Source organism: Gopherus evgoodei, unplaced genomic scaffold, assembly GCF_007399415.2.
Source record: "Gopherus evgoodei ecotype Sinaloan lineage unplaced genomic scaffold, rGopEvg1_v1.p scaffold_42_arrow_ctg1, whole genome shotgun sequence".
Classification (NCBI taxonomy): Eukaryota; Metazoa; Chordata; order Testudines; family Testudinidae; genus Gopherus; species Gopherus evgoodei.
Window position 1 is genome coordinate 1,116,657 of NW_022060063.1, and position 11,477 is coordinate 1,128,133.

Sequence of the window (11,477 nt, forward strand, 5' to 3'; positions counted from 1 at the left end):
TTTATTATAAGATTATAAGTCAAAGGACAACAAGTCAGATTTGGTCAAATGAAAAAAACGCAAAACGCATTCTAAGCTGATCTTAACACTTGCAATGTCCTTACAAACTTAGATGCTTCTCACCACAGACTGGCTCTTCAGCCAGGCTGTCCCCTTTGATCAGTGATTCAGTGGCTTGAAGGTGGTGGTGTCTGTAGATGTAGGTAGAGGAGAGAGAGCATGGCAAAATGTCTCTCTCTTTTATCATGTCCTTTCTTTCCCCTTGCTTTGCCCCCTCCACTTCAGAGTCAGGTGAGCATTACCTCATCGCAGTCCCAACTGACCAAAGGAAGGGGGAGAATCCCTCAAGGGTCTAACAGATTCTTTTGTTGCTGCCTAAGCCAGTGTCCATTGTCCCTGTGAGGCTGGGCTGGGTTTGTCCCATCCATGCCCTGATCAGGGCCAGCTCCAGGGTTTTTGCTGCTCCAAGCAGCAAAAAAAAGCAAAAAAAAAAAAAAAAAGCCGCAATAGCGATCTGCAGGAGCTCTACCACCGCCACTTCAATCTTTGGCGGCAGGTCCTTCACTCCGAGAGGGAGAGAGGGACCCGCTGCCGAATTGCTGCCGAAGAGCCAGACGTGCTGCCCCTTCCCCATGGCCACCCCAAGCACCTACTTGCTGGACTGGTGCCTGGAGCCAGACCAGGCCCTGATGAGGGGTGAACTGCCTCTCTGTTCTTGCAGAGTTGTGCCTGAGCTTGCTTTAAGCCATGAGGATACAGTTTCAGCCTCATAACTACATACATGAAATTATAACCTATAAGATTACTGTAACAACCATGCTCAGTGCATTATGAGCCTTTCTGAAGACACTCAACGTGACAAACTTTGCACTGGATATTATTTACACAAATATTTTATAAAGATGAACATGGGGGTGTAGGGTGTTCCCCTGAGGTAGAGAGTGTCACAACAGCCAATTGTCCTAGTTAATGGGAGCCATCAAGATTCTAAACCACCATCAGTGGGCCACACTTTGCATAACTACAACAGGACCCCAGAGTTATACTTCATATTTCTAGCTTCAGATACAAGAATGATACATACATACAAATAGGAGGAATATATTCAGTAGGTTATAACCCTTGTTATGATACCTTACAAGAGACATTTTGCTTAAAGCATATTCCAGTTACATCATATTCACACTCATAAGCACATTTCCATAAAACATGGAGTGCAAGGTCACAGCGCCCATTATATCCTCACTGATGCCCTAACCTCTGCTTGCCAGGCCCCTTTCTGGGGTATGCACAACAGCTGCATTGACTCTTCACCCCTTTTGTTCCAGCATCTTCCTTTCATGCCTGTGACACCCACACCTATTCCATGCTGTGCCAGCCCCTCCCTGCTGTTCCCAAGACACTGTCCAGCCCTTTACTCCCATTAGCCGCCGTCCGGTAAGGGACTGGGGTGAATCTCCTGGGGTGGCCCCAATGCTGGGTTGAACCCTTTTGCTCTAGTGATCCCAATGGACCAGTCCCTGCTTTACACCCTGGGGAGCTGCCCCTTGGTTTCCTGCCCCGTTGCTGCAGCCAAGTTTTCAGAGACTCCCAGAGCAGAAGTGCCCACTGTAATCATCTAGGCTGACCTCCCACACAGCACAGGCCAGAGACCTGCCCCCAGAAGCCCCTAGAACAATGCTCTCAGAAACACAGCCAGTCTGGACTGAACAATTGTCGGGGAAGGAGACACAGTTTTGTGGTGGGGAGGGGAGATCTAGCAGTGTCGAGGCTCCTGTGGCCGCTGTGCCTGGGCCCCCTCTGTAGCCGGAGCCACAGTGGCAGCCGGGTCCCTGGTCCGAGACGCAGCTTGAGCGGGAATCTCACTGCACCGAGCTCCCAGCCACGCTGAGAGCCGAGCTGTGACAGATGGCAGGGCTGCAGCAGTTCCTGGGGAGGGCAGGCGGCAGCACCATCTGCCAGGGTCACAGGTGACCCTCCCACGTTCCCCACGCACAGCAGTGGGGAGGGAGAGATGCCACAGCCTGATTTACAGAATGGCCTTTGCTCACTGGGGATGGGCACACAGCGATTTGGGGGAATCCCCTTGGGGATGGGGGGTTGGCTGCCCCCAGCCCTGTCAGCCATGCCATTTTCAGGCATGGTCAGATCAAAGCTCCCCCATGCCTCAGTGCCACACAATAGCACAGCAGTGGGGTACCGGGTAGGGAGGGCACTTCGCCCAGCGACATCAGCCAGTTTGGCCCCTGCAGTGCTGTGCCAAGTGGGGCATGGGCAGTGCTGACTGTAGGCCATGGGGTCTGGATGGGAACATCCTACAGCCCCAGACCGGGCCCCAATATAGTCTGTTTGTGGGCACCAGGGGGATGGGCATGCCCCGGGAACTGGGCACTTGCATGCCAGCCTCATTGTGCTCAGCTTTAAAACCGAGTCATTTGGATCCAGCTGTGAGGCAGCCGGAGCCAGCAGGGTGGTGAAGGCATAACCCCAGAGAGCAGGAGGGGCAGAGCCAGGACAGCAGCCAGCAGGCCCATGCCAGGCCTCAGGCTGCCTCTGAGCTATGGGCAAAGGTGCACTGAAGCCGCCTTCTCCCCACCCCTGCTCCACATTGTGTCCTGGCTGATCATATTCCCAAGTCCCTGGGGCCACTCCAGTACCGGGGGTGGGGGTAAGGGCTCAGCCAGATGCCCCCATGGTCCCTTTGGCCAGTGCTCTCTGCTGGGGCTCCTTGCTCTGCACTTCGAGCTCAGGGAGGCCAGCGCAGTGAGCCAAGTGGGTGGAGCAGGCGAGTTTGGCCGCTGTGATGCCCAGTGTAAATTCCTGCTGCCACAGGAGCAGGGCGAGGGGGGGTCTGTCCCCTCAGTGTCTCTCAGAGCTGGCCTGTCTCTCTGCTTGCTTGGTAGGGTTGCCAACTTTCTACTCACACAAAACCAAACACTCTTGCCCCACCCCTGCCCCGTGCTGTCTCCATGGACCCAGCCCTTCTCTGAGGCCCCGACCCTGCTCACTCCATCCCCCCCATGTTACTCGCTCTTCCCCCCCCACTCACTCACTCATTTTCACCAGGCTGGCTCAAGGAGTTGGGGTGCAGGAGGGGTCGAGGCTCTAGCTCGGGGTGCGAGCTCTGAGGTGGGGCTGGGGATGAGGGGTTTGGGGTACAGGAGGGAGCTCCAGGCTGGGACCAAGCAGTTCAGGGGGCAGGAGGGGGATCAGGACTGGGGCAGGGAATTGGGGCATAGGGGGATGAAGGCTCAGGCTGGAGGTGCAGGCTCTGGGGTGGGGCCAGGGATGAGGGATTTGGGGTGCAGGACGGTGCTCCAGACTGGGACCGAGAGATTCAGGGGGCAGGAGGGGAATCAGGGCTGGGGGAGGGGGTTGGGGCACAGGGATATTGAGGCTCTGGCTGGCAGTGTGGGCTTACCAAGTTGGGGGCCAATGCTAACAAGGCCAATTCAATTAAGGTGGAAGTGGCCTATTCTCAATAGCTGACAAGAAGGGGTGAATATCAAGAGAGAGAAAATTACTTTTGTAATGCTAACAAGACCAATGCAATCAATGTTGACATCACCCATTTCCAACAGTTGACAAGAAGGTGTGAGTATCAGCAGAGGGAAAATTACTTTTTGTAGTGACCCAACCACTGCATGCATCTGACGAAGTGGGTTTTAGCCCACGAAAGCTTGTGCCCAAATAAATGTGCTAGTCTCTGAGCTGCCACAAGGACTCCTTCTTGTTTTTGTGCTATTTGGGATTTTTCTTAAAGCCCCAGTGCCTGGAGTCAGGGGATCTCCACTTTCAGGTATTTAAAAAAGTAAATTTCCAGCTCTCCTGGCTGTGGCGATAAACTGAGAAGGGGCCAAGACTGAAGGGTGCAGAACCAGCGAGAAAAGAAAAAGAAACCAACAGTCATGATTTTGAATCCATTTGGTGCTAGTGACACTGTCTCTCTCTCTCAGGTACATTGTAATAATACCAACACCTGGCTCTTTTCACCCCTAGTGCTCAAAGTACTTCTCAAAGGATATCCATGTCATGGTCCCCGTTTTACTGAGGGAGAAACTGAGGCACAAGGCTGGGAAGGACTTACCCAGGAACAGCCAGCAGCAGAGGTGGAGTAGAACTCATATGAATTGAAAGTCTCTAGCACACATGCACGTTCAAGTACACACACACACATGCACCCCACCCATCCCCGCCCACTGTGTGGAGCCAAGGGGGCCTATGAACAGGCTCCAGACACAAGCACTGGAAGCCTGACAATACAACAGAAGGCCGAGGGTCCCCTAACTCTTTGGGGCTTGTCACAATTGTATCAATTTCGAAATTTCAAATTTTGATGAACAAAACAGGGAAAAACTTTCAAAATGTTTGGATTCCCCCCGCCCCCAGCTCCCCTGCCTTAAAAGCCATGGGAACCCACTTTGCTCACATTCACAGAGACATTTCTCCTGAGGCCTTGATGGTCTCTGGGATGGTACAGCCCTAAGCATTTGCTGAAGGAAGCTCTGGTGGAGTTGGTGCTGTCTGTAAGCATTGCTGAGTCCGACATGTTCTGTATGTTTGGCTGATTGTTGTAGTGGGGGCCTGACCCAAACCCTTCTGCCAGCTGACTCCCCACATCCCATCAGTAGATCCATCCTATTGAGGCAGGGAAACAAAATGAGACTGAAACCAGTGGCTAATGAGTATCACCACCTCTAGAAATGATGAATAGTCACAGCCAAAGGCTTGAGAACAGCTGAAATGTACAAGAAAGAAGGATGCAGTTTAAAATACATGCTAAGGAAACAAGAGACTTTTGTAAAAACGATCTAAATGTTAACTAAACCCTGCCTCAATATTTTTTAATTAGAGGGGGGCCAGACCAAGCCCCTCCCAGCTTCCCAAGATCCCTCTTATTTAGACAGGGACGCCAATACGATTTTGTATATAACCAAAAGTCCGAGCTCAATGACATATATAGATATAGATACAGCTATATAGCACTACCCCTGGATATGATAGAGAACTGCAGAGAAGTATAAAATGAGAGAGAGGGAACTGTTTAAACTATGCACTGAGAAACCTGTCACTGAAAAAGGGGTGTTTTTAAAACTAAATATTCACTACAACACCCCATAGGAATCATTGGAGAGAAAATTGCAACAGACTTTAGTATGTAAAATGATACCTTTTAATAATTCATGCTATCAGGTCTGTATTTTCATTATTGTTAAAGCAAATATTAGGTCTTTTATTCAAGATAAATAGAACCGTTTCTAGTACATATTATTTCCCAATGTAAGGATTGAAAGAGAAGGAGCAAATACAAAACGGAAGTGAATGTAGCGGAGCTGAGATTTGTTAGGTTATGAGTCCCAGTGGGTCCTTCGTGGTGCCTATAATGGAATTAAAGAGGCACTTGGTCCCCCTTGTAAAAAGACCTCAAACCTGAAAGCAAAAGATCATAGAATCATAGAATCGGAAAGGACCTCGAGAAGTCATCTAGTCCAGTCTCTGCACTCAAGGCAGGGCTAAGTATTATCTAGACCATTCCTGGTAGGTGTTTGTCCAACCTGCTCTTAAAAATCCCCAGTGATGGAGATTCCACCTCCATAGGCAACTTATTCCAGTGCTTAACCACTCTGACAGTTTGTAAGTTTTTCCTAATGTCCAACCTAAACCGCCCTTGCTGCAATTTAAGCCCATTGCTTCTTGTCCTATCCTCAGAGGTTAAGATGAACAATTTTATTCTCTGCTCCTTGTAACAACCTTTTATGTACTTGAAGACTGTTATCATGTCCCCTCTCAATCTTCTCTTCTCCAGACTAAACAAGCCCAAATTTTTCAATCTTCCCTCATAGCTCATGTTTTCTAGACCTTTAATCATTTTTGTTGCTCTTCTCTGGACTTTCTCCAATTTGTCCACATCTTTCCTGAAATGTGGTGCCCAGAACTGGACACAATACTTCAGTTGAGACCTAATCAGCATGGCATAAAGTGGAAGAATTATTTCTCGTGTCTTGCTTACAAGATTCCTGCTGATACATCCCAGAATGATGTTTGGGTTTTTTTGCACTGTTGACTCATATTTAGTTTGTGATCCCTTTCCACAGTACTCCTTCCTAGGCAGTCATTTCCCATTTTGTATGTGTGCTACTGATTGTTCCTTCCTAAGTGGAGTACTTTGCATTTGTCCTTATTGAATTTCATCCTATTTACTTCAGACCATTTCTCCAGTTTGTCCAGACCATTTTGAATTTTAATCCTATCCTTCAAAGCACTTGCAACCCCTCCCAGCTTGGTATCATCCGCAAATTTAATAAGTATACTATCTATACCATTATTTAAATCACTGATGAAGATATTGAACAAAACCAGACTCAGAACCAGTCCCTGCAGGACCTCACTTGTTATGCCCTTCCAGAATGACTGTGAATCACTGATAACTGCTCTCTGGGAATGATTTTCCAACCAGTTATATACCTACCTTATAGTAGCTCCATCTAGGTTGCATTTCCCTAGTTTGTTTATGAGAAGGTCATGTGAGACAGTATCGAAAGCCTTACTAAAGTCAAGATATACCACATCTACTGCTTCCCACCATCCCCAAGGCTTGTTACCCTGTCAAAGAAAGCTATCAGGTTGGTATGACACAATTTGTTCTTGACAAATCCATGATGACTGTTACTTATCACCTCATTATCTTCTAGGTGTTTGCAAATTGATTGCTTAATTATTCGCTTCATTATCTTTTCAGGTAGAGAAGTTAAGCTGACTGGTCTGTAATTCCCCTTAGTAATTCCCCGGGGTGTCCTTATTTCCCTTTTTGTAAATAGGCAGTCTTCTGGAATGTCTCCCGTCTTCCATGACTTTTCAAAGATAATTGCTAATGGCTCATATATCTCTTCAGTCAGCTCCTTGAGTATTGTAGGATGCAATTCATCAGGCCCTGGTGATTTGAAGACATCTAACTTGTCTAAGTATTTTTTGACTTGTTCTTTCCCCATGGTCAGCAAAGTGCTTGCCAGGGTCCTATTGAGAAGAATCCAAATCCTTGATGAAAGAGTCTACATGTAGAGCCAGTGTGGCTTCAGAGTTGCATGCTCCATGACTGACATGTCCTTCACATTGTGCTTGTTGCAAGAAAAAAGCCGTGAACAACACGCACCTCTGTCCACAACACTGGCTGTCCACAAAAGGTGCTCTCCCTAGTCAAGGAGTTCCAGGAGGGATTGAAGGCAACTATCCAGTATGAAAATGAATCGTCACCCCAGTTTAGTATTGATACTGGTATGAAGCAAATCTAAGCACCCACCGGTTTGGGCATCTTCTCCTCTATTCTTCTTAAGTGCACCTTTGGAAATGATCAGTCTGGCAAACTAATTGAATCGGGGATGGCCGGCAGCTTGTTTAACTTCAGACGATTCCAGAGCAGAAGGCAGGTCACTCTGCTTACTATTTGGGATCTGCTTTTCGCAGATGCTGCTGCATTCATCTCTAATTCACCTGATGAACTGCAGGTTATGGTGAACAAGTTCTCTGAGGCATGCGCCAAGTTTGGCCTGGGAATCAGTATCAAGGAAACAGTTGTCATGTCACAAGGTAAGAACATTCCACCTAAAATCCATGCCAATAACAAAGCTCTGGATAACGTGGATCACTTCTGCTGTCTCAGCTCAATTCTTACCAGCTCACTTACCCTTGATAGGGAACCTGATGTTAGAATCGCCAAAGCTTCTGTTACCTTTGATAAACTTACCTCACATGACTGGAACCACAAGCTGCTAACCCTGAACACAAAGGTGTCTGTTTATTATCAGGCTTGTGTCCTTAGTAGTCTCCTTTACGGTAGTGAAAGGTGGGTTACTTACTCCGAGCAGGAGCGGAGATTGAATGGTTTCTATCTCGACTGTCTTCGAAAAATCCTTAGAGTTATTTGGTACCAACGGATCCCTAATAATGAGACCCATGAGAACCCCAGCCTACAGTCTATGCAGACTATGCTGGATACTCTCTGGCTTCTCTGGCTGGGACATGTGGAGCACACACCTCAGGATCAACTGCCAAAGGCTGCACTCTATGGTCAACTGAAGAACCGCCAGCGATGCTGAGGAAGGCCAAAGGTCCGATACAGTGACAAGGTGAAACAAGGCCTCAGGGAATTCAGCATTCCCACTGACAACTGGGAAAAGCCTGCCTACGATTGCTCAATTGGGAGAAGCCGGATTAAGACTGGTGCAGTCACTGCAGAGAGCCATCAGCGAGCCCGGGCTGTGGCTAGGTGAGCTAGGAAGCAGAATGTGCTCCAAACTCCATCTGGTGAGTGAAGCTGTAGCCTCTGTGGGACGGTTTGCCACTTGCGCGTCGGGGTCTTCTCCCATGCCAGTGCAAAGCACCACTTCAGACTAACTCTATCACATCTCCTTTCATCTGTCAAGATGTTGATATGGGAGCCTCACTGACAGGGCCAGCTCCAGGCACCAGCCGACCAAGCACGTGCTTAGGGCATCACCTTGTAAGGGGCGACCAATCTTGGGGTGACAGGGCGGTGCTGTGGGATATTTTTTGTTTGTTTGTTTTGTTTCAGCGGGGCGGTGCTCGGTTTTTGTGTGTGTGTTTTTGGGGGGGGCACGGCGGCACTGGTTTTTTCGTTTTGTTGCTTTGTTTTTTTTGCTGGGGCAGGGTGGCACTCAGGGTTTTTTTTGTTTCTGCAGGGTGGCACTCGGGGTGGGGTTGTTACGGCGGGACAGCACATTTTTTTTTGCTCGAGTTGGCAAAAAAGTTAGAGCCGGTCCTGTCCACTAAGGAGTCAATGTTGTTCTGTCATTGATTTTTTAAAAACTCAGCTAATCAATTTGGCACATCTTTCCACCAAGAGCTCCGCTGTGCATCTAATCTAACTGGTAAGTCCCTCCATTCTTTTAGGACTTGTCTACATGGTGGTATTTAGTTGGGGATTGGTCCCGCTTTGAGCAGGGGATTGGACTAGATGACCTCCTGAGGTTCCTTCCAATCCTGATATTCTAGGATTCTATGACTGACCGGCAGAGCCATGGTGGAAGAGGAGCAATTATTCTGGAATGAAGTCACTTGTATTCCAGAATAAAGTATCCACACAGGGGACTTATGCCACTCTAGCTCTGTCAATTTCCCCATACAGACAGGCCCCAGTTCTGGTTTTCTCGATGGTATATGCTTTTGAATCCAGAGTGATGAAATACATTTATTAGTTGCAGTGGTGGGCGGGTCCCAGCACTTGTGCTGCAGCCTTAGCTGGAACTTCTACACCACAGTTAAACAATCCTGCAGCCTGAGCTCCATGTGGCCTAAAGGGTTAATGCATCCCTTGGATGTGTTTATGGGAGCAGTGAGTAGGTGCAGGGAGGTGATTTTCCCTTGGTGGACAGCAGTAGGGAGACAAAGAGTGGATGCTGCATCCAGATCTGGTGTTTACATTTTAAAACTCTGGAAAGAGTGCAGAAAAGAGCCATAAAAGTGATTAAAAACAACCCGGAGTCCTTGTGGCACCTTAGAGACTAACACATTTATGTGGGCATAAGCTTTTGTGGGCTAGAACCCATTCCATCAGATGTAGGAAGGAAAAGATACAGGAGCAGGTATAAATACGTGGTGAAAGGATGTGGGTTGCTTTACCAAGTGTTAAGTCAGTCTAACGAGATAAATCAATTAACAGCAGGATACCAAGGGAAGAGAAATAACTTCTGAAGTGGTAAGAGAGTGGCCTATTACAGACAGTTGACAAGAAGGTGTGAGTAACAGTAGGGAGAAATTAGTATTGGGGAAATTAAGTTTAGGTTTTGTAATGACCCAACCACTCCCAGTCTTTATTCAGGCCTAATCTGATTGTATCTAGTTTGCAAATTAATTCCAGTTCTGCATCTTTACGTTGGAGTCTGTTTTTGAAGTTTTTTTGTTGAAGAATTGCCACTTTGAGGTCTGTTATTGAGCGACCAGAGAGACTGAAGTGCTCTCCTACTGGTTTTTGAATGTTATGATTCCTGATGTTAGATTTGTGTCCATTTATTCTTTTGCGTAGAGAAAACAAGTGTAGGTCTGGAGAGCCTGTCTGAGAGTGACGGAGAGACAGAGCTCAATCTGTTTAGCTCAGGGATCGGCAACCTTTCAGCAGTGCTGTGCCGAGTCTTCAATTATTCTCTCTAAAGTGAGGTTTTGCGTGCCGGTCATACATTTCAATGTTTTTAGAAGGTTTCTTTCTATAAGTCTATAATATAGAACTAAACTATTGTTGTATGTAAGGTAAATAAGGCTTTTAAAATGTTTAAGAAGCTTCATTTAAAATTAAATTAAAATACACAGCTCCCCCGACCGGTGGCCAGGACCTGCACAGTGTGAGTGCCACTGAAAATCAGCTCACATGCCGCCTTCGGTCTGCGTGCCATAGGTTGCCTACCCCTGGTTTAGCTTATCACATAGATGACTGAGCAGTGACTAAATCACAGGGTATAAGGACCTTCAGAGCAGGTACTAAAGGGCTCTTTAATTTAGTTGAGAAAAGCAGAAAAAGAACCAATGGGAAGGGCTGGAGCCTCCATCTCGCTGTTTTCACCTCCAGGCTGAGGCCTTTCTGAAAGATGCTTTAGCCAAGCACAAGTTATTGGGATCTATCTAGGGGACTAGGGGACATTCTCTGGCCTGTGCTATCCATTAGGCCACAGCAGATGATCTAAGGGCCCTTCTGGCATGAAGGGCTATGAATTCATTAAAATCCAAGAACTGTATACAAGCTCTCACTCTCAGAGCGCTGTTGAACTTACCCAGAAACCCATAAGGACATCCACACCCTGATCCACTGCCTGGCAGCCGTTTTGTAAAACATTAATTGAACAAAGTATGCCCCAGTACACCGCCTCCCCCGACCACATTCTCTCTCTCTCTCTCAAACACACACACACACACACACACTCTTTCTCTCTCTCTTTGTCCATAGCAAGCCTACATCTCAATTCTCTGGTGTATTATTATATAGACAAGTCACCCCTACACTTTGAAAATACAAAGCCTGGTGTCAGTTGTGACCACCAGGGCCTGTGCAACCGTTTAGGTGACCTAGGCAGTCACCTAGGGCGCTAGGATTGGGGGGGCGGCATTCTCTTTGGCAGTGACCACGGTGGCCGGATCTTTGGCTGCCCTGGTTGCCGCCAGCATTTAAGCTGGGCAGGGGAGCATGGGGGAGGCCGCCTGCAGCAAGTAAGGGTGGGGGGTGGCACACAGGGGAACACCCTGTCCCAGCTCACCCCTGCCCCGCCTCCTCCCAGAGCATGCTGGGGAGCAGGAGTGAGCTGGGGCGGGGGGGGGGGTGCCTCAGGGCAGAGAGTGGGGGATGGGGAGCTGCCACGGGGGGGTGCCTCAGGGAGGAGAGGGGGAGCTGCCACGGGAGGGAGGGGAGTGCCTCAGGGCAGATGCTCAGGGATGGGGGAGGGCGCAAGGTGGAAGTTTCGCTCTAGGGCGTGAAA